General features: G+C 32.8%; 1 protein-coding gene across 7 annotated transcripts in view; it reads right to left on the bottom strand.

Moving 5' to 3' along the window:
* Positions 1-24,401, bottom strand: part of LOC148612942 (beta-1,3-galactosyltransferase 5-like) — a 49,640-nt gene that overhangs the window by 10,606 nt on the left and 14,633 nt on the right. The window contains exons 1-2 of one of the 7 annotated variants that reach the window (XR_015924526.1): positions 15,690-16,156; positions 13,716-13,849 (exon numbers count right to left, since the gene is read on the bottom strand). The exons of 2 other annotated variants lie outside the window; for them this stretch is intronic. The gene's annotated coding sequence lies outside the window, so the exon portion shown is untranslated. Of the gene's footprint in view, positions 1-7,107; positions 7,292-13,715; positions 13,850-15,689; positions 16,157-24,401 lie in introns of those variants that run through there. 4 more of the 7 variants (XR_015924525.1, XM_088594871.1, XM_088594873.1 and 1 more) reach the window with 4 other exon arrangements.

Raw genomic sequence — 24,401 nt, 5'->3', positions numbered from 1 at the left:
ATTGGTGTTTGTTTGTTATTTGTCCAGTGTAGTGGTGGGTCGACATTCCAATGGAACAAATTGTGGTCGTCTATTCGTTGACCTATACCTTCACTTTTATGAGGCAAACTATAATGCTGATCTAATCCAAAGAGAGGAACATCGTCTAGCCAAATCCCTTCATCACAGTTTCCGCTATAAAAATGGCTTTTCATTGTTATACCATCTCAATTCTGGTGATTTTATACTTCATATTTACCTCCAAAGAACTTGAGATAAAGGATACTACATACACTGTGAAGTCAGCCTCATATTTTAATCTTAACTTATTAATTGATGGTAAAGGAAAACTATTGTCCAAACTATACGACAAACGCGATGACTTTTTATTCTGTATTGTCAACTTTCCTTTCATCTGTGACAATGTAGATATTATTATAGCCGATTACATTTCCCAGAAACCAGAGGGAGTTAAAATCAAATTACACCGATAAAGTGAGTGTTGTTCTCTCCAAAAGAAAACATGTTATTCCCTATTACTATGAGAGAATAAAAAAAGTTGATAACACTTTCAAAAGTCACCTAATAGAGCACAAATAGTTCAATTATTTGGAAAGTTCATAAAAGGGAATTATTCTGATGAATTAAGGGCTTACAAAAATATTTGTTTAGAGCAAGAACTTCCTTATGTCATTAAGAAATAACCGAAACAATAAGCAATGTTGAGATTTTTAAACATTTTGAAATGAAACGGTCTATTTCTATGTCATGCCTTATAATTTGATTATTTTTCGAATCATAATCATAAAGCACAAAATGCACGACATACATATGTATTATGATATAACATTATATATTCCATCAGTAATTTTTTTTGTTATGTTTCCGACATTTAGAAGTAACTTTCGAATTTAGAATAAGTTAATTGTAACTCTTCGTTTTAATGGATTTCCTCTTCGATTAGCTATTTTGGATTATATAAATTTTCAAAAACCTTTTTAAACACATAATGCCTTGTTGCTTAACAAATTTCAAAGCACATAATTGAAAAAAAAACATGCTTCAGAATCACGAACTAAAAACCAAAAGCATTTCAAATTGATACTGAATACTTAAGAAAGTCGTAAATCGCAAATGAGTAAGGAGAACTTATGTTAAATTCCCATGTAAGTAAAAATTTTGTTTTGTATCCACCGATTGCCGAAAGAGCAGTCTTTACTTTATCTTATGCACAAATGTTTGACACGTGGATGACAGAGGAACAGTGGCTTTCGATTTTAAAGTTTTATGCTTGACTCGAGCGTGATTGCATCCACGAACTGTCTTCTTGCTATTGAAACGAAATTGCTACAACGAGGTCACTGCAGCTGTATTTACTCATTCAAAACTCAAACTCCAGAGATGACCAAAAACGACAAGTAAATAAATACGTGCACCTGCATCTTAAATGATATTTTTACATACATGTAAACTTCCGACTAATAAGACATTATTTGAGCTAAGACGGGCTACCTTAAATCTGCACCCTTAAATCTAGGAGGGAAGCATGTTCAGTATACATGCACTTCATACTTTTAAAATGGATTTTAAGGTATGTTTAACACCGGATAAAAGTGGGGTTGTATTTTGACATAAGTTCTCTCCGTTATAACAATTGCCTTTTTTTTTCTTGCTATTCATGCTGATGAAATATAGACACATTAAAATCCAATGATGTTATGTCACAATGAAATGTTTAATTTGTATTTGTTATCTTTTGATAGTTATAATATAATATAAAAAGGGTCTTGGATGACTGTATAAAAAGAAGTTATGAAGAACATATGTACCGCTTTGATTGACTGTGTGTTCTCGAAGAATTTTTTCTTTAAAAATGGAGTAAACTTTGTTAAAAATTGTCCTGTGGGTAACGTATTCATTCACTTTACAGAAAATATTCATTGATTTGACAGCTATAAGTACACAATTTTTTTTTCATGCAATACATATGCATGTAGGCACAAAACAATGCAGCGAGGAATATAAAACAATGAGAAATAGAAATGTGTTGTTTCTTTAATTTATAAATATTTAAGCGCACAAATGTCTATTAAATACAGAATTAAATTGCACAGTAAATCGTTGAGTGGAATTTTCTTTGAAAAACATAGAATCAATGGTAATACATTTGTTTAACCTGAATTTACATATTGTATGTACCTGGGATATTATCTGCCAGTTTTAAGCACATTTCTTGTCCCAACTATGTAAATATCAATCTAAATGATTCACACATAATAAAGTTTTAGGTTTTTTGGCATACTTCAAAACAAATCTGAGCTATTTTCTTTTGTGTTACATGTCTTTAATCAAACGAGAAGGGAAGCGGTTAATGAAAAAAAGGACTAGAACCACATGGCGCCTTTAATACCATTGTTACGTCAAATAAACGTATTAAGGTGCGATGTCACTGAATGCCGATTATAATCAATTGGCACGCATCCAAACAAATTGCCACTCAAAGGGCTAAGAGTGACAGAAAAGTTGATTTAGTCTTTTGGTCGCATTTTCTGTGGCGTCACAAAAAATGGTAATAAACATTACTTCGAATCTGTGAACTTGACAATTCATGTTAGGCTATAAACTTATACGTATGTCACTTTCACAGGGCCGATATAGCCTTTCTTCCTTTAATACCGGTATTCTTTATAAATGATTTGTTTTACACATACAGGTTAAACTCTTTTCTTCCGACACAAGTATTTCTATCAATTTTTAAGTGACATGTTTATATGAATATAAAAGTTCTACCGAAGCTTTAACTCGCCGTACAAATGATCAAAATTAAAAATAAAATGATATGTGAAGACCTATGATAAATACAAAAGAAATATTTAATGTGTTCATAAATCGCTATTATTATTTTGAGTTTCTCTTCTTTCAGAGATCAACACAAATCTTTTTTTTAAGAAAACAGCAAGTGAAAATTAACATGAATTTATTGTAAGTAAATATAACGAAATGGGCACAAAAGTTTTCATTTTATATTTATTTATTTATTTATTTATTTATTTATTTATTTATTATGAATTATAGATCTATAATTATGGCCAAACTCTGAGCCTTTGAATTGCATAGAACTAACTTCACCTCTTTCCCTTTAGGCAGATTCCAAATAAGAATATCATGTCATCAGCCCTTTTCACAAAAAAATCGTTAGAGTAAAATTAGTCGTAAGTTGTGACGTTACAATACTTAATTCTATTATGACATCATAACTTACGACTAATTTTACACTTACGATCTTTTTGTGAAAAGGTCCGCAGAACCTTAAATCAAATTTGAGTAGGTTTCCTTAGCTTCTTACAAAACAACAAAACAGCTGTAAAAAATACTTAGAAATATTATAATATATTATATAATTATAAATGTATTATTGCATTTAAGAAAACCATTCAGTCTATCAGGAAGTAGTACACGTAAACAATTTTCTTCTGACTTCGGATATGCATGCAAAGTTTTAGTCTAATGGAAGCAATTGTGATCCTTTGAAAGAAAACGAAATAAGTGATAAAATAATGTTTATTTCAATTTTAGAGTTTTCCAACGATTTAAATTTGTGATCATCTAAAAAAGACAAATTGGAAAAAGTAAATTGCCTTTCTATAATTTGGAAAAGCTGAAAGATAAGTAAATCATGATTTCTATATATACTTGTACATGCATGTAATTGATAATATCACAAAAAGAAGTTGAGGTGATAGAGGGCGAAAGACTAATGATTGTGAAAATATATCATCTTTGTTTATAAATATTATGGTTGTTAGAATATATTATATTATCATTGTTTAACAACACGTCTCTACATTTGTCTGCTTTTATGATTAAACTAGATATATCCCCCCAAAAAACTAAAATTAGATGTTCATTAAGACTATCGAACAAAAAGGCCAGCCAGTACATTTTTGTTGAATTCCTTGTGTAGAGTTTATTCACTGCATCATTGTAGTACAAAATCAAAATATCTAGGCATGAAATTGCAACAGATGAAAATGACAATGAAATCCAATTGATCAATTCTTGTAATTGAATTACAAAATGAAAGGTTTAACAAACATGTAGGATTAATTTAGTTGTAAGTAGTTGCTAGGCTATTTTACATTGTCTTGGCATGTAAAACAAAACAACACATATACAACCATATTCAAGTCAAGTCCAAAATCAAAATAAATCTGACAAAACAGATATTATGAGCAGCTGGTACCGCAATAGTCCTGACATGTTTTAGGCATTTCAAATAAAATGATGGGTTAAATAGAGGTTTTACAGCGCGCTAAACCTACCTCTTCCATTGCAGCGAGAATATACCGATGATGGTTGAATAGCATTTGGATGTAGTGCAATAATTGGTAAATCAGTGTTCATAACAGCATCAAAATTACTTTACAAAAAAAATATTATCCATTGTTTTAGAAGAAACTGAGTATTTTTCAACAAAGGACTGATCTTTGAAAAAGAATTTGGTAAGAGACATTTGAGACGCATTTCATCATATCCCCAATTCAGGAGTCGGTAACGGAGATACTTATGGCGTTCAAGTAAATCTCTATCGAAGCAAATCAATTGTGAATAAGTGTAACAACAAAATAATGAACACTAATCCGATTCATAATCGAGTAAAGTTTTAAATAAATCTGACAAAATATAAATTACCCCACCGGAGCACTAGTACAGTAATGTTCCTGACTTGGTACAGGTACTTCAAACGAAATGTGGGGATTAAATCTAATCTAGGTTTTACAATGCGCTTAACCTCCCTCTTCCATTGCGGTTTGACTATACCAGTGGCGATTAAAAGGCATGTGCATGCTGTTGTTGTAATCGGTAAATCAGCGATCGCATCAGCATAAAGAACATTTTACAAACAAATAATCATTACTCATTGTTTTAGAAGAAACTGGGTATTTTACAACCAAGGCCTGATATCTAAAAAAGAATTATAAACACCATATGCAGGAAATGAAAATATATTGCTGCACAGATGGGAAAATTTTTAATTTCAGTATGAAAGTCATCTCTTTTATCATGAAACATAGTGCTGAAATGACCATTTTGTTTTCGAATTCGAGTTGTATGTTAACAAAAGATGTCGAACAAGCTGTTTCTGTAGTCTCCTTTATATTGAGCTCTGATGGATATTTTGATGGTAACCATTTACCAATTGAAGTATTACAGTGATTGGAAAATCAGGGGTGAAATTGAGGGCATATTTGTAATGATGAACCTTAATGGACAATATATAATCAATATATCTGTATGTGAAATCAAAGAATTTAGCATCTTTTATATTTTTATTCTTTACGGGATACTGAAGAAATTCAGTCTCTTATGAACATAAGAACAACTCAACTAGGAGAAGAGCACATGGTACAATAAGGGCTCACTGGAATGCCAACTTGTTGTTGAAAAACAATTATTCCTAATGTGACGCATATAATATCAATCAGCAAATCAAACATGCTGCAAACATGCTTAGTTTTGTAGCATACCTTTCTGTATGCTTTAGACAATTATGTGAATATTCAACTAGGTGGTATTGCAAATAGCTTGCTGTCCATCATTCATTGACGACAACATCTTTGTAAGGTGAATTGACATCTCTTTCGTTGAGCAATATGAAGGTCCAGCTCAATACCCTTCGCATGAATGTGGGAATCCAATACAAGTGAGCAAAGTCCTCACATTTTGTCTCGATGTTGAGAAAAGACATGAAGGATAAAAAAGCAATGTGTTTTAGTAGATTTTTGTCCAATAGAAATCAACACTGATATATTCAATAAGTCAATTTAAGTGTATAAAGACATAATTTAATTTGAATCGTATTCGTGTGTACTCATGGTCAGTAACCGCTTTTAAACAAATTGATTAATATATCCAACCTTTTTTTTATATTTCAAGTAAAGGAAAATTATTCATGACGAATACAATTTGTCTTTAGTAAGAGAACTGACCACAATTGAAAAACACGGAAAACAACAAATCTGAAAATTCCCATTGTTCCCTCTGTAACATCAGGCTCACGTATAGATAATGAAATTCCTAAATTCGTTATGTAATTGTTATCTTATGACACGTGCAATAGGTTTATTCATATTATTCTTTATGGTGAGTGCAATACAGTTATGGAAATTTTTATGGACATAACAGTTACGAGTCTTGAATCCTATATACTTCTAGAAAACCTTTCCTTACAAAAATCATAAGCTTATCACTTGTATGTAGCTCTGTAACAAGTTGTATTGTATGGTCGTGGTCAGCATAAAAACGTATGGTCAAATCCTTCCCAGATATTGAAATACTTCCAAGGGACAGCGGTGGGGTCATTCATTTCACCTGACCTAACAGTTCAATGCTGCTCTAATATATTTTGCAATCAAGAGTATCATGTTCCATTTATACGAGGCTTTAAACTATATCTGCTTGTGAACAATTCCTCCAAAGGGGTTGCTGATCTACATTGTCCAAAGGTCAACTCACAATTCGACGAATTTTCAATTGAACTTTGGGGAGAGTGTGATGTTTCTGACATTTTTTAAATACTTATTAATAAACACTATAAAGTGTACATTAATGCAAAAGCTTGAAAACTAAACTTTTCAATGGAATTTATCATATTCTAATTACTGAATTTTCTTAATTTAAAAATTAGGTTTTAAAAATATTTGGCATTTTATTAATCAGAGCCTCTACTGCTTCAATTAGCTAGTGCTGCATAGAAAGAAATCCCTCTATGTGAATAGGGGGTGCTCTGGCCGATGGTCTACCTCCAATAGGACTTGAAATATAGGACACTATACCCACAGTAATTTGTTTGTCTTCAACGAGAAGCAAGGTGAGTGTTTTCCATGAACTGAGGACCCTACCAGACCCACTTTTCAATGATTCCGTTCTATATGTTTTTATTAATGGTTCTTTACCATGTACGCTAAATATTTTCACATTGACGAAGTTTGTGAGTTAAAAGTATTGCACGAGATAAAATTACTTGGATAAATATTTTTATGTCGACTTACTTAACAGAATTATTGTTTTTCACGGCTTTAAAATCGACTTTAAATTTCTAACACTTATCAACGCCTTATATATTACCTTTATTTTGATAATTGCACTAGTCCGGTTATTTGCTGTATGCCTACCCTACACAATGTTATCGTAGTAACACCACTTCAGTGACATTTTTGTCTAATATCCAAATGTTAAAAATCCTATCTAGAGCGAGCTTTTTTCTAAAATGTGAGTTGAAACTTTTTATAAATGAACATCCGGTTTGATAAGATATGTGTTTGATTGTGTAAGCTTGATAAAACAGTTGCTTTGATTTATTGTTTTTTAGATATTGTTTACCTGCACGCTTATCAATACAGAACATTCAAGCCGGAAAACTCTGAAATCAGATGTTTATTATCATTAATCAAAAAGACCTAAAAAAACATTTTTTCTTCCAGTAGCGTAACATTTTGTAACAGTATACATTTGTTTCCTACTTTTTACACCATGCTGCCACATGGCAAGTTTGAGTACGTTTTACATGATCTCATTCACTAATAATTAATCCAAAGTAGGAAAACAAATGAATGTGTATCTAGTAAAATGTAGATAAAACGTTCATTTTGTGAAAAACCACTTAAATCAACAAACAAATTACTATATATCTGTCACATTTTGGGATATTAGATCTACCTATGGGAACAAATTGTGCATCACTCTTGATCTAATATTCTTATGAAGCAATATTTTAACAAATGCGTCTTTAGATAAAAGAAAATAAGTGTAGCAACAAAATTACCAAACAGTAATTTGGTCAATAATCTTTTCTAGTCCAGGACAAATCTGGCAAAATAGACATAACACCATCTGAGCAGCTGGTACCGCAATGGTCCTCACTTCGTACAGTCATTTCAAACGAAATGGTGGTTTAATCTAGGTTTAACAGCGCGCTAAACCTCCCTCGTGAATATACTGATGGCGATTAAATAGCATTTTTCCTGCTATTGTGCCATAATGGGAAAATCAGCTGCCGCACCAGCACAAAGAACATTTTACAAAAAAAATCATTTAAAAGAAACTGAGTATCATTCAAGGACTGATATCCAAAATGAATTCGGTGGGAGTCCTAGGCCGTTTGAAACGCATTTCCTAATACCCCTGGTTCAGAAGTCTGTTCGCAGATATTTGTGGCGTTCAAGGAAATCAGAGTAGTTAATACTTTGTTTCTGTTATCATAAATCTTAGTGATTAGATGATGGCTGTTGTCAAATTCGAGCTATAGGTCCAAAAAGGAGGTAGAACAAGCTGTTTCTGTAGTCTCTTTATTCTCGAGGTCTGGTGGATATAATGATGGTAACCATTTACCAAAGGAAAGGTTATCAATGGATAATACATCATCAATATATCTGTGTATAAAGTAAAATGATTTATCGTCTATTATCTATATATTCTTTATGAGATGCTCAAGAAATTCAATCTCGTATGAACATAAAAATTCGGCTAGGAGAGGAGCATAGTTGGTGCCCATTGATATGCCAACATGTTAAAAATAGCTCCTCTAAATGTGACAAATATATTTTTAATGAGTAAATCAAACATGCTTTTCTGTGCACCTTACTTTAAATGGTGTAATAAAACGGTCTATATTCTTTGCCTCAAAATGTGATTTTCTTTTCAAACCATAATCATAAATCACAAAATGCACTACATACACATATATTATGATAAAACATCACATATTTCATCAGTCATTTTTGAACAAAAATAAAACTTAGAACTAAATTAATATTTCCAACACAACATAATTGATTCCCACGAAAAAATACATATCCGACAATGCAATCCAACCTCTTTCTTAAATGTTTATGGCATATTGCTTTATAGCTATTAAATGTATACGTTAGAATTAACTATGATCTTATCATTTTTAAGTTTTTTTATGGATTTACTCATCGAAGGAGCTATTCGGATACTATAATGTTTCAAAGAGTAATCAAGGGAACAAAGACCCTAACGGAAATCCAAAGAATGTAATCTAGGGACAAAGAAAAGACAAAGAACAAAGAACATAAAATAACGAAAATAATACATACAAAGTAACCATAGCAAAGAGCAACTCAAAATCATTTAGAATCATCACCAATATATATGTATGTAAAGTTTAAAACATCTTTAAACTAAATTTTCTTCTTTGTTTAGCACATAACTTAGAAAACATGTTTCATAATCACCAACTACCAGTCAAAAGAATTTGCAATGGATACTGAATACTCCAGAAAATCTCAAATTAGTGTGGAAAATTTATGTAAAAATCCCTTTAAAGTGAACATTTTATTTTGGATCCATCTGTTGAAACCACAGCATCCATTTATCTGTATGAAAGATATTGAATCATATCAAAGGAGTCAGAATAGGCAAAAAAAATCAGCCTCATTGCAGATTTACACCAAACATCCACAGTCAATACGTGCCATTCAATAGATTTCATTACAAAATATCAAAAGATTTCAGTAAACCATTTCATAGTGGCAAAACAAATGGCTGTAAAAGTGATATTTGTAAAATGTAACGTCACGAACAGCATATTTCATGACAGTATTAGTTTGTTTTCTGTGCAATAGTTAGCATTGCGATGTTTGTTTTTCAATGTCCTTCACGAAATTCCGTCATCTATCAAATACAATATAATAGGTAGCGATGGAGGGGGAGTAATCTTTGGTACTTTTTTTTTGGTACATGTACTATATTTTTTTTACACATTTAAAAAAAAAATCAATGTGATTCCCATGGGGTTCATCGGGGTGTTTCAGTGTTTAGTTTATAAGTATTTTGGTCAGAAACCAGTTACTAGTATTTGCATTTCTTGGTTCTTCAAAATCAAGCATGATGCAGTAACCAAAGAAAATTTCTTTATCAAGCAATCAATCAATCATTTGCTTTTGTTACCTTGTATGTATGATTTTAGTTACTTCATGTTTTTTTTTTCTTTTTGTTGTGCATGTCTGTTTTCTTTGTCTGGTCTTTGTCCCTGGATTGCGTTCTTTTGATTACCTCTATGACCTTCGTTCCCCCGATTACTCTTTATCTAATAAGCTCGCCTCGCTCGATTTGTGAAATTATAATATAATACTTTCATTCAGGGCAACCAACTTATGACATAACATGAATGTCATCTAAAGAAATCCGATGTTACGTTGTCTTGTCTCTCCCTATTTCATATATCAATTATAATAGGTCCCCTGTATACATGTAACATGACCCCTTTAGTTCTTAAATAAACCATTAGATACCATTAGATACGTAAATGTTAAGATTAATTCAATATAATGGAACACATTTTTGTGGGGCAGAATCAGAGTTCCGATATTTTAAAACAAAATAGCTTTCACTTGCTTTATCTCGAAAGGCTTTCGTTAAATAACACATTCGGGTAAACCGTTTGCAACAGGGACTTTCCATAACTAACGTTAGTTTTACAAAAAAAAGAAGAATAAATTTATTTCAGATCGTAAGGGATTGGAATTATAAGGATTAAACACTGACTTTTTTCAAATTGTTTAATATGTGGCATAAAAATCATTCGCACTATTTGTTTTGTGAACGGTTCGATTTTACACATCGATAAAGTCTTGAAAGAAAATACAGTTTAATCCTATTGTTTATGTTTTTGTTTGTTGTATGATTTGCGCTGTGTACAAGTACAATCGTCAGTTCTTGTTGATATTTATATTACTTTCTAAGTACCAAACTGTCTATACATTTACATGAAAAATCATTTTCAATTAATTTTACATTAAACTTATGAATAACAAACAAAGGAATACTAGTTTATTGACATACATGCGCCAGACCATTTTACACCTACATAAAGTTGTGCCTCAATGTATGTAAATTACGATGAACACACTTGTATTGAATTATATCAAGAATTTACGCACCGTGACTTTTTAGATATTAAAAACTTGTTTTATTTTGCAAAATCATTTAAATAATAGTCTGGATTTTATGCGGATGTCACATTGTTTTTTGTACTGCGATTTATAAGAAGTTTAGGATACCATAGTAATTTTGGAGTTAGTCACATATGGATTTAAGAAATATACAACCTGTCCGAATAATAATTGAAACAATGCCAATAATTCTTGTCATTTGTCAAGTGACAAGATATGAAGACGTTAAATAAAACCAATCGTAAGTCATACATTTTCATTAAAAACAGTCTTCTAATGTTTCAATGTTCGTATTTCCACATCTCTGGTTGATCTCTTTCAAAAATGCAAAAATAATTGTAACCCCCGTCAGTAAAGAAAAAAAAAGCATTGAAATATCAGAAGAAGCAGACTCCTGTCTTTGCTTAAATGAAAAACAAAATTATTTACGATTATAATTGATTGATTGTAGATATAAATCCTATGACAGGATTAGCACTATCTTTAATTAAAAAAAAATCTCAAACTTAGATTTTCTTCAAATACTTCAGTTTATTTTCAAATCTCAATTTTCAAGCAGTTTAATTTGTAAAAAAAATATTCAAGTTGAGGAAGGATTAGGGGAAAGTCTCAGTTTGGGAATTATTTTATAGAACCCAGTCCTGTACATTTCAATAACCAAAAAAAGCATCCTGCTTTGTACTGCCTTGACACGTTGGGCTAATAGCTAGCTGATAAGTTTGCATTAGTCATGTTACACCATTTAGACAGCGAATCGATCGGTCTTTACTTGAAACTTTTTGGGCGGTTCGTACTTCCAGTAGTGTAGCAGAATCATCCGGTATTGCCGATAGAGCAGTCTTTACTCGATCTTATGTACAAATGTTTGACTGACAAAGAAACAGTGACCTCCGATTTTAACGTTTTTGTTTTGACTCGAGCGTGATTGGTTCCAGGAACTGTCTTTATTGCTCCCGAAACAAATGGGCTACAACGAGATCACTGATGCTGTATTTACTAATTCAAAAAGTCAAACTCAGGGATGTTAAAAACGGCAAGTTAATAAATACGTGCTCGTGCATCAAAAATCTTGTTTTTACATACTGGCAAAAGTCTGACTCATCAGATTTTATTTGAGCTAACAATTTCAGGGTTCCAATTGCTATGTATACATGCAGCCTTAAGTCTAGTGAGTACAGCATGCTAATTATGCATGTATATCACTCTTTTAAAGTGGATATTCACTTTAAATTCTCCCCAAAAATGTGTATATCGTTGTAAAGAGAAGCTGAATATCTGAAATCTCATTTTGCAACAGGTCATGGCTTGCTAGGCTTCCTCATTCATTTTAACATTTGAGAAAAAGGAGGGCTGTATTTTTCAAATATTTGACAATTCTCTCCGTTAATTTACTATTTTGCTCAAACTTTTCTTCCTATTTATGCTGACCAAATATAGATATGTTTTGATGTGAAACTCCTTTCCTGTGGTTATACACTTAAAAATATGGGCATAAGGATAAAACATTCTTATGGGGAAAATGAGACATTTTTATTTTAAATAGGGTATACGTATATTTCAGATACTTTAAATGTTGTTTTTGTTTTACAAATCTCAGGTATACATTTCAAACGTTTAACGCTTACTATGGTAAAACCCGATATACATAGGCATTTTTCAAAGCGGTCTTTCAGTTTCATGAACCGATCTATTGGACTCGCTCTATCTAGAATCATTTCTGTCTTCATATGCTAGAAAACTATCTGTGACGTTTGCAGGTCGGTATCTTTGGGACTATTTGAAGGGGGAAGCTACATGTAAATAAAGGCTTGTATTTTTTGTGCAACCATTCTCTTTGTAGGAGGAATATTGATTTTATACTCAATTTCATTCATCAAATTTAAAGCATTTATTCTCCCTGTCTGAAGCGTCTACAATGTTTTTTGTTTAATTCATTTTTTGTTTGTTTGTTTGTTTCATTTTTAAAGTTTTCTCTTCCTTAAAAGAAAATGAACATTTCATGAACATATCATAGGTAAATACCGAAAAATGGTCGCAAAAGTTTTCATTTCATTGTTATCTAACTGCATAGATTATTGATCCATAAGTTATTTTTTGCCCAAACCAGAGCCATTGAATCGCATAGAACTAACTTACTCCCCTTTCCCATGCGGCAGATTCCCTATTAAAATATCCTTTTTAGAGACAAAACCTTTAATCAAGTTTGATTAATTTCTTTGTTACAAAATGACAAAACAAATGGATCAGTAATTGCACATAATATTATTAATTGTATTATAAATGTGAAATTGTATTTTAGAAAACCTCTCCGTCAATTGAAAATAGTATTAGCAAAACAAATATATTTCTTCTGACTTGGATATGCATTCAAAACTTTAGTTTTGTTAAAGCAATTAAGATTCTTTTAATAAAAACGAAAAAAGTGCTAAAAATAATGTATATTTTAATCTTAGAGTTTTCCAGGAACAGGGTTATGTTGCTACAAGATTGAAGTCACCACTACAGAAGTTTTATGGTCGTCATCATGAACTCGTGGTGGATCATTATGGTGTATCCATCAGCACCATGAAAACTGATTTATTCAACGGGTCATAGTTTTCCTTTCCTCGTTTGTCTACCCCGGACTTGACTTTTTATGAGCAACTCGGCGGGTGTTTCTAGAAAAGCAGAGGATGCTTACCCTACTGGTGCACCTGGTCCATGCTCCCAGTTTTTAGTGGAGTCCGAGTTGCTCATTTACTTTTGTTACTTTGTAATGATTTTAGTTACTTTATGTTCTTTGTTGTGTATGTCTGTTTTCCATGTCTGGTCTTGTCCCTGGATTACATTCTTTTGATTACCGCTATAACCTTGGTTCTCTTGATTACTCTTCCAATGATTTGAAAAGTATTCATCTGAAAGAGACAAACTGATAAAAGTAGATTGTCTTTCTATTTTTTGAAAAAAAGCTGAAAGATAAGTATATCATGATTTCTAAATATAGTTGTACTTGCATGCAATTGATAATATCCCAAATTGAAGTTCAGATGATAAAGGGTGAACGCCTAATGATTGTAAAAATATATCATTTTTGTTTATAAATATTATGGTTGTTAGAATATATTATATTATCATTGTTTAACAACATATCTCTACATTTATGAATAAAGAATGGGAAAACCCATAGATGAGCAGTAAAGAACATAAAGGCTGAGCCAATACTATTTTGTCCAACACCTTGGGTAAAGGTTTATCAGGACATCATAGCAGTACAAAACCAAGATATTTAAGCATGAAATTTTATTTAACAATGAAAGCCAATAAACTAATTCTAGCAACTGAATTTTAAAAAGGAACAAACATTGATGATTATAACATATATGTTGGATTCATTTAGTTGTAAGTTTTTGCTAGCCTAGCTGGCCGAGTGGTCTAGGGCGCTGGACTTTGTGCAGGCGGTGTTGCCATAGATGTCACAGCAGTACGAGTTCGAGTCCCGCGGAGGGAACGACCAAAAATTTGCATCGCAAATTTGACAGTTCTAACATCGTTGATAATTTTTCAGACCTTTCTATACGTTTATATATCTTCCCTGTATCAATTTGATCCGATGGAGCAGTTTAGCAAATAGTCGTCACATTCTGAGACGTTGTATATATATATATATATATTGGTCAGGAAAAAAAACTAATGGACAAATCCTTTCATTGATATTGTTATACTCGTATTGCATGAAACGGATGTGGGTCATTTAATAAACCTGGCCTAATAGTTGAATACTGCTGCTGTATTTTTTTTAAACGAGTAGGATTATGTTCCATACCAGGCTTTACACTATGCCTTCTTGTGAAAAATTCCTCAAAAGGGTTTCTAATCTATACTCTCCCGAGGACAACTTCAAATTCGACGAATTATTGTTGTAAACTTAAGGGGTAGATGGTATATGATATTTTGGCAATACTTTGGAATTAAAACCATAAAGCATTCATTAATTCAACAGCGTGGAAACTGCACCTTTCATTGGTATCTAACTATGTTTAGTATCTGAATATTCTTAATTTAAAAACATCATGTATTACAGAAATTTGGCATTTCACTAATCAAAGCTTTTACTACTCCTTTACTTATGATCTAGTACTGCACTTATATTTTGGCAAACTGGCGGACATGTGTTTCAAATACATCAATAAAAATCCTACACGCGTCAACATAAGTCCCCCTGAGTATGCTAGCCCGTAGTTTACATCCAAAAGGATTTGAAATATAGTACACTTTAGAATAGTGAAGTTTTTTTTATCAACAACAAGATACACTGTGAGTATCTTGCGTGACCTGAGGACCTTTCTAGACCTAGTTTTTGTTGATTTTATGCTGTTTGTTTTTGTATTATGTCATTTTAGCAGTACGTTTTCAAAATAATTTCCAATGTCAATATTAAAATATTGTCGAATGTTTGTTTACATGGCCTGTATGACTGACCGTTGAAGTATAGTACATAAACGTTCAAATTGTTGTAAGATATAATTATTTTTAAATTCGTTATAGAAAGTTTACAAGGAACCAATTTGAAGTTTTTTCTCTGAAATATTTCCTAGCACTGTATGGACATAAATTATGAAAGGCAATATTTTAATAGGGCTTGGAATAATATTGAAGGAGAAACCACGCTATATATTATCACTTTCAAGATGTTTGTGAGTAAAAAGTATTGCACAAGATAAAATAATTTGGATAAATAATATTACAACGACTTACTTTACAGAACCATTGTTTGTAAGGTAGAATTTTTCACAATAATGCACGGCACATCTGTTACCTTTATTTTGATAAACACACTATTCCGGTCATATTTGATGTATTTCTACCCCTATACAATGGCATCGTCCTAACACTTCAATGTCATTATTGTCTAATTTCCAAATGTTAAAATCCATTTCAGAACGTGTTCTTTTCTACAGTATTAGTTCAAGCTAATAACATCCGGCTAGATAAGATGTTTACTTGATTATGTTACCTTGATAAAACTGATATTTTCATGATATTACTGTATCTGTCCGTTTAACACGATATTTCAATATATCAAGCCGGAGAATTCTGAATTTAGAGGTGTATTTTCAAAAAAATTAAAGTACCTTAAGATTTTTTTCTTTCAGTAGCTATACGTTTTGTATAAGTTTTCAAATTTTTTTATCCACCTTTTTCACCAAGTGTCACAAAGCAAGTTAAAGTCAGTTCTAGGTGATCTAATTCACCAATAATTAATACAGTTGTAAAATAAAATAAATGTTTAAAAGGTATAAGGTAGATGAAATGTTTATTGTGTGAACAACCACAGCCGACAAATGGTTTGTCATATTTAGGGACATTTGTTCCAGCAGACTATTTGAATACCTATTGGAACGAATTGTTCGCAACTCTTGGCAGATCAGAGGTTCCTATGAAGCGATATTTTACCAGTGATTCTAAAGATAACAGAAAATATGGGTAACAACAAAATTACCGAACACTAACCGATCCATAATTAAGTCAAGTCAAACTAAATCTTGCAAAATAGATATTTCATCACTGGAGCAGCTGGTACCGCAATAGTCATGACTTGATACAAGCTTTTCAAACGAAATGGTGGCCTAATCTAGATTTTACAGCGCTCTTTACCTCCCTCTTCCATTTCAGCGTAAATATACCGATGGTAAATATTATTTGCATTCTTTTACGTCATGATCGGTATAACAGTTGTCACATCAGCACCAAGTACATATTACTAAAAAAAACGATCATTGCTCATAATTTTAGAAGGAACATGAGCATTTTTAAACCAAGGACTGCTATCTAAATACAATCGGGTAAGATACCTTTTGAGACGCATTTCCTCACACCCCTGATTCATGGGTATGTTACGCAGATTTGTATGGCGTTTATGGAAGTCAGAGTGGTTAGTTCTTGCTTTAGCGTAGCGAATCAATTGTGAAATATAAACACAATATGCAGAAATGAATGATTATTGTTGCACAGGTAAGGGAAATTTATAATATCAATATTAAAATCGTCAGTTCTATCATACATCTTAGTGCATAGATGACCACTGTTGTCGAATTAGAAACATAAGTCCAACAAAAAAAGATACGGAAGAAGCTGATTCCGTAGTTCCCTTTACCTCCAGTTGGTTTATTTAAGGTGACCATTTACAAAAAGAAGGGTTGTTAATGGACAATACATCATCAATATATTTGTATGTAAAGTTAAAAGATTTAGCATTTTTATATTTATATTCTTTACGAGATTCTGAAGACATTCAGTCTCATGTGAAATCGGCACAGTAACTGTCCATTGCAATGTCAAATTGTAGTTGAAAAATAGCTCCTCTAAATGTGACAAATACATTATTAATGATAAAATCAAGCATGTTGTAAACCTGTTTTTCTGTGTAACACACTTTACCCTTCTGCCATGTTTTAGAAAAAATATCTAGATTTGAACAAGAACAACAAACGTTTTCAAACAAGCAAAAGATTTACAAAAAAGTCCTTTCAAACGAGATTTTAATCTATCATGTTGAAACGCAGTGTAAATATTTGAAATGTCATAAATTGGCAGAATTTTACGTTTTGAAGTAAATCTTTAGGATTTTTATTTTAAGTATCATCATATGATTAATGCCACTATGATAGTAGGTGGTATTGCAACTAGCTTACAACTGTGGTAATGGGTTTTACAAACAAATTCAATTTTTGAAGCTTTGTTCACAGGTACGATAACATATTCATCTTGAAGTGAAGAAAGAGATTCAAGTGCCTTATGATCGTTACATATGGACTTGGATCTATTAATGACATATGTTTTTAAATTGTCCTGGTTCTTGGTCCTATTCCATATTTATCCTCGATCTGGCAAAATCTTTAAAAGCATCCATTATGGTTTTGAAATTAAGTTTCCAATTCAAGTGCTGTGATTCTCGGAATTTTTGACAATGAGAAACTACCTTACGTAGGGATTCATTCTCAGTGATATTCAAATCCCTAGTGACAACATGATCATAAGGGCTGTATTTAATGTCTTTTTATGGAAAAGTTTACTACTTATTGTCTTAGTGTAGCTGTAAGAGACATTAGGAACCGATTGATGTTTGAAATATGGTGGAAACTACCTCTTTGCCATGAAGAATATTACTGATGTGAATAGCATCTATTAGCTTGTTGGAAAATGGAATATGGATAAATGTCCGGTTCTAATACTGAAGAGGCTAAGATTTAACCGGTTTGAAAGATGAAATTTGGCCACGTCAGATATAATACTGGACAATCTGTATTTCATAGAAAAAGGGGTGGCACCTACTTTCTTGAGTGCAAAATCTCAAAGATCTTTCAGAAGAGTGATTTGTAGTAAAAAATGTTCTTGTGTATTGGACGTCTAAAAGGTGATGTAAACTCGAACAAAGATCATTTTATCTGTCTGAAATTGAAATGTTTTCATAGCATCAGATGCATTTCTTTTTCCTTGGTTTAACCATAACCTTAATCTAATCTTCAGCCTATCGAGTATACATATCACAGTTGATCTTTTAGGGTTGAGCATGTGATGTGCACACATACGTTCTCTGTAAAGCACGGATATTGTCAAATAGACTCTTAATCAGGGATACGTCCAGCCTTTGTTAATATTAATTTATGGATGTCATATTGCTAGTGTTAAATTTATTTTGACGCACGCGCATTGTCCCATTGTTGCACTTGGGTACGTTTTTTGCTGATATGTATCCATTAATGACTTCACATTTGGAGACGGGCTTTTATCTACCAAAATGTTTACTTTAATGGGATATACATATATTCCATTTTCAATTAGGGAAAATTTTGTTTAATATCGATCTGCTGAAACAAAGCATCCATTTATATCTATGAAAGATTTTGAATCATAAAAGGAGTAGACAAAAAACCAGCCTCATCACAGATTTACACCAAACGTCCACAATCAATATGTGCAATTTAATAGCGTTTCATTGCAAATTATCAAAAGATTTTAGTAAATCATTTCAAATAAAGGGCCTGGATAATAGGTCGTTTAAGTGATATTTGATAAATGTAACGTGAAGAACGGCATATTTCGTGACAGTAAAGTGTTTTCTGTGCAATATCTAGCGCATAAATGTTTGTTTTCCAATGTCCTTCACGAAATTTCTTTCTCTACTGAATACAATATAATAAGTATAGTTTGCGGCGAGTTATCATGAGTACTTTATGTTTTGTTCGTACTTTATTTTTCACACATATTGAAAAAAAAATAAATGTAAATTCAATGGGTTTCTTCTGAGTGTTCCAGTGACGTTTAGTGTATACGTGTTTTAGTCAGAAAACAATTATTTGCATATCTTGATTCATTAAATTCAAGCATTATGCAGTAAACAAAACAACTTTCCTTATTTAATAAGCTCGCCTCGGTCAATTTGTGAAATTATAATATAAAAAATTAATTCAGAGCATCCAACATGTTATTATATGAATGTAAAAAAAAATTAATGCGGTGTCATGTGGTCTTGTCTATCTGTCTGATTGCCATCATATTTCATATAAATTATAAAAGGTCTCCGGTATGCAGATTCCATGATCCCTTTATTTTGGTGATAAACCATTAGATACGTACATGTTAAGACTCATTAAATATAGTGGAACAACATTTGAGTGGGTCAGAATCAAGAGTTCCGATAATTGTTTTTGGCTTTTATGTGCACTTTCCTTTCCTTCACGTTAAGATTTCGTAAAATAACATATATCTGTATCGTTTGTGCAGCAACAGGGACTTTAAGGTAGAAGTTGCTTGAATTAACGCCCCTAGCGGATTACAGGGAAAACGTTGTCGTTGCCGTTACTATGCGAGTTATTTCCCTTTGATCACTGACTTACAAATGTTCGACGGCAATCGAAATTCCTGTGCATATTTCATTCGTAAATTGTATTTTACTTAGTAACATAACCTTTGCAAAAGAAGAGACCAGAAAATATTCACGAGAAAGAAAAAAATGGAAGCACACGAAAGTAATAACGACAATTTGGAACGGAGACAGGCTTCAAGAGTAGTAGAGTTGGGACATCTGGCAGGTATGCTGAAAAGGTGTGAAAACTGTACATAATTCTCCTGTTTTTGGTATAGTCATGGGAGCATTCTTTATATTCAATGTGAAAATAGCCCTCATATCAATCCGATTTCGACGGGCAAAATGCACAGAAAATGTCAGTACAAAGGGGAATACAGATCTGGGATGTTAACACAAAAATGAGTGGGTATGAAATTAAACTGTAAGCCTTTGTTCTCTGCATACGTTAAAATGATAAAAAAAAACATACATTTAGTATTGGTGTACGCCTAAAAAGATATAACTTATGTGCAAAGAAAACGAAATCCCTCAAAACTCGTATACAAAGTAACTGATAGATTCCAGCACCAGCACTCTTGCTTTAAATATTAAAATACATATAAGAGTAACGTTATCAATAAAGTGAAACTATAAGAAAAAAGCATGTTCATGTTGAAATTATCTGAGATACAACTCTAATTCCAGTCGCCCAGTGCAGGTCCGGGTGTCAAAAGAATAGGCCTGCAGCAGCACAAAGCTTGTCGTAAAAGGCGACTAAATAGTGCTCAGAACCCTAGCCGGGGGCTAGGGCGCTCTGCCCACAGAGCAACTGGCATGCGTGCCCCAGGTGGTGGAATGGGGTACCCTTGGCTTGTTACATGCTGGGGTTGTCAGGCTATAATACGGAAACCTGACCGCAAACCATAGTGGTGCACCGTGTTGGGAAAGATGCCACGTTCCTCGCACGTTAAAGAACCCTACTGTGGTATTTTCCCGGAGTAGGAACTACAAGGCTCCGCCACAACAGGCTAAACTGCCCGACCCTACCCACCTCTCCCTATTTCCAGTGGCAATCAAAATTTGTCGACCTCATTGCCCTTGTGTCCCATCCCTTTTTCATTTCATCATTATTTCATGTTCATTTTATCATCAATTTCATGTTCATCGTCTGAATATAGCTGAAATATTGCTGCTCGGACGTTAAACCCCAACAAAAAAACAAACTACTTCCAGTCTGCCCCTTCTTTTCCAACATACCATTAATATTGTCAACCGACTGACACAGGAAAGGTAAAATCGTTTAGTTGGAAAACAGCAATCAAAGATAAAAATCCCGGGATAAAAATACAACACTAAATATTGTGTTATGCTACATATTTGTTATTTTGAACATTTGCCTTCTCTCTGGTCCGGTTCCGACCATCCAAATTGCTACTTTATAGTATTATTAGGATCAATTCTGCGTCAATGTATAAAACAAATGCATACCGAGACAAAATACGCCTAAACTAAACGAGTTCAACAATATTATACAAGTGCTTCAAAAGCCAAATAATAACTTTCACGCCAAAAAAAAATACAAAAAAGTAATAATATTCGCGATCCCACTCTTACCAAAAAAATAATTTTAGATTACCATTCGTCTACCGTTTTTTTTGTTTCATTTGTTGTTCGTCGAAACATGACTAGTCATTTATTCTAAACTGGAGAATGGAAGGAAATATCCATTTTTTTTTTTTTGACACCCCTCACAAAATATGAGATAATTATTTAGAATGTGAACGAGTGCTCAGGATGTCACATATTTTCTGGCTGCATTGAACATACAACGAATGAGAGTAGAACGTTGAACCAAAGAGACAGATAAATAATTAAAGGGATTGAAAGCTGCGCTGATGTATCTTGCCAAAGATCCATACAAAAGGAAATATCCCTGAATAAGTACGGCTTACAAAATGTACAGTGATATACATGTATACATATCTAATTTTAACATCATTACAAACGAGCCTTGATATTCCATACTTACTCGTTGTAAGCTACAATTCTATTTGTTATTAGCGTTCTGGTTTCACAATCTGATTTGTTCGATAGAAACAAAATTTACGAGACAGCTTCATAATATTAACGTGTAATCGTCTCGAATGTGAATATATGATAATTATGTCTCAATGATTTAGTAGCTGTATTAATACCCAAGCATCACTTTTCTTATTCATAATCACATCATTATGTCAGTGTTTGGTTTATATTAATGCGGTTTCTTTCACATTTGGGTGGATCGTAGAAATCTGTGAATAGTTTGGAATGTTCACAATTCATTCGAACCTTTTCAGATAGCATATGTTTCTTGGGTGAAAAACCGTGAGCTGACAGTAAAACATGCAACTTTTTTGACTGACATATAGTTGAGAATCGTCTTTCGTTCCGAAATTCAAGTCCTAAAGAGTTTGCAACTATACCAAGAAAAACATCATCATATTTAAACGGTTTGACAAGAGGAATTTCAGAATACATCGCTTTAACAACAGATATGTCATATACAAAAGAACCACCGGACAAATATGTTAGAAATTCCTTGTTGAGGCAGACTTCAGCTGGCATGTACCATTTACTTCTTTTGTCCCTTATTGGTGAATCTACAACTTTATCTGATCCATCTGCTAACTTTGATGTCTTATTCTTATAATGAAAATGTAAATAATACACCAAGTTTGGAATATTCACAAAAATATCGTCATCTACAAACAACACGAACTTTACGCGTTGGCAGTGGTTAAATACCCAATCAAAAGCCATATTTGTCTTCAACATGTTATTGTAGTAATTGCTAAACTGTACGATATCTTTGCGTGTGTAATACTCCAGTTTTACGGCATCTTCAAGTGATGAATTGTATCCTTACAAAAATACAATTTTAATCCTAGAATCATGGAAACTGCCCCACGTTTCACGTATCCCTTCTCTGTTTTTGGCATAACGAACACAATTCACTACTATTATCAAGAAAAGACTATTTTCACGATATACATCACACACATTCTTAGGATTGAAAACATACTTATATTTGTCGTACGGAAAATAAACAGTTTTGTATTTATCCGGGGTCCATTCGTTTGAATTGAAGTAGTCATTTGATACCGTGGAAGTTTCTGATGTAGGTAAATTTTTACTGATGTTACGGTTTTCCATTTGCAGTGACAATATCCTTTGCGATACTGGTGATTTCCAAAGAGCGTAAACCACAATAACTGACACCATAACTATGTAATTTTATATAAATTTTTAATCAGGGATTTTATGGCAATCATTCTGCAAAGGAGTAATATACAAATTAGATATGAAAGCACAGCAACAGTAAACGGAAATAATCAAAAGGAAGAATAATTTCAGTAACAGTAATCGAAAAGACCATAATCACTAGGATAAAGGTGATGACTGTAGGATCTTGATCATCGATAATACAAAAAAATGCATGAAGTTTGTTTTGTTTGTTTGTTGGGATTTAACTCCGAGCAGCAATATTTCAGCTATATTCAGACGATGAACATGAAATTGATGATAAAATGAACATGAAATGATGATGAAATGAAAAAGGGATGGGACACAAGGACAATGGGGTCGACACATTTTGATTGCCACTGGAAATAGGGAGAGGTGGGTAGGGTCGGGCAATTTAGCCTCGTGTGGCGGAGCCCTACGGTTACTACTTCGGGAGAATACCACAGTAGGGTTCTTTAACGTGCGAGGAACGTGGCATCTTTCCCAACACGGTGCACCACTATGGTTTGCGGTCAGGTTTTCCGTATTATAACCTGACAACCCCAGCATGTAACAAGCCAGGGGTACCCCATTCCACCACCTGGGGCACACATCCCAGTTGCTTTGTGGGCAGAGCGCCCTAGCCCTCGGCTAGGGTTCTGAGCACTATTTTGTCGCCTTTTACGACAAGCTTAGCGCTGCTACAGGCCTATTCTTTTAACACCCGGACCTGTGCGGGGCAATGCATGAAGTAAAATGAATATAAATAATAAATAAATAAGTTGATTTACCCGATCAAGCGCCGAGTTGTTCTCTACGAAAGCATTATCAGGAAATTCCCCATACTAATTTCTTACATAACCGATATGTTATGTTGTAGAACTTAAATAGGTTTGCATGTGTATCCAGGAAAATATAATACAAAGCAAGAAAAAAGTAAAATTCGATGCTTTAAAACTACGATTAATTCATAGGAAAGTATTTTTCTTCCAAATCTTACTTCTACAAATGGAAATGGTAGTTCAAGATTTTACTTTCCCATTCATAAACGATGTTTATTACTTTGGTATCAGTATATGTAAGAATTAGGCATAAAGACAAAATAAAACCATTTTGAAAGTTTATTTTTTGATAATTTATTCAGAATCGAGGAAAGAAACAAGATTGGTCATATCTTTTTGGTAAATTGGGTTTTAATTTCATTGATATACAATGACAATGAATATTTCAAGGAAAGATAACTTCATTTTCTAACATATTGAAAAAATCTTACCGAATCCAGTGGTGCAGAGATCAAGTAATAGTTTTTTTAAATAGTAAAAGCACCATTGATTGAAATTATATTATAAAACCGAGTT

The sequence above is a fragment of the Perna viridis genome, chromosome 7 (genome assembly GCF_037379345.1).
Source record: "Perna viridis isolate PV_CMFRI_1.1 ecotype Kerala chromosome 7, ASM3737934v1, whole genome shotgun sequence".
NCBI classification, from domain to species: domain Eukaryota; kingdom Metazoa; phylum Mollusca; class Bivalvia; order Mytilida; family Mytilidae; genus Perna; species Perna viridis.
Note: the sequence above shows the minus strand (reverse complement) of the source record. Positions and strands in the feature narration are given on the sequence as shown.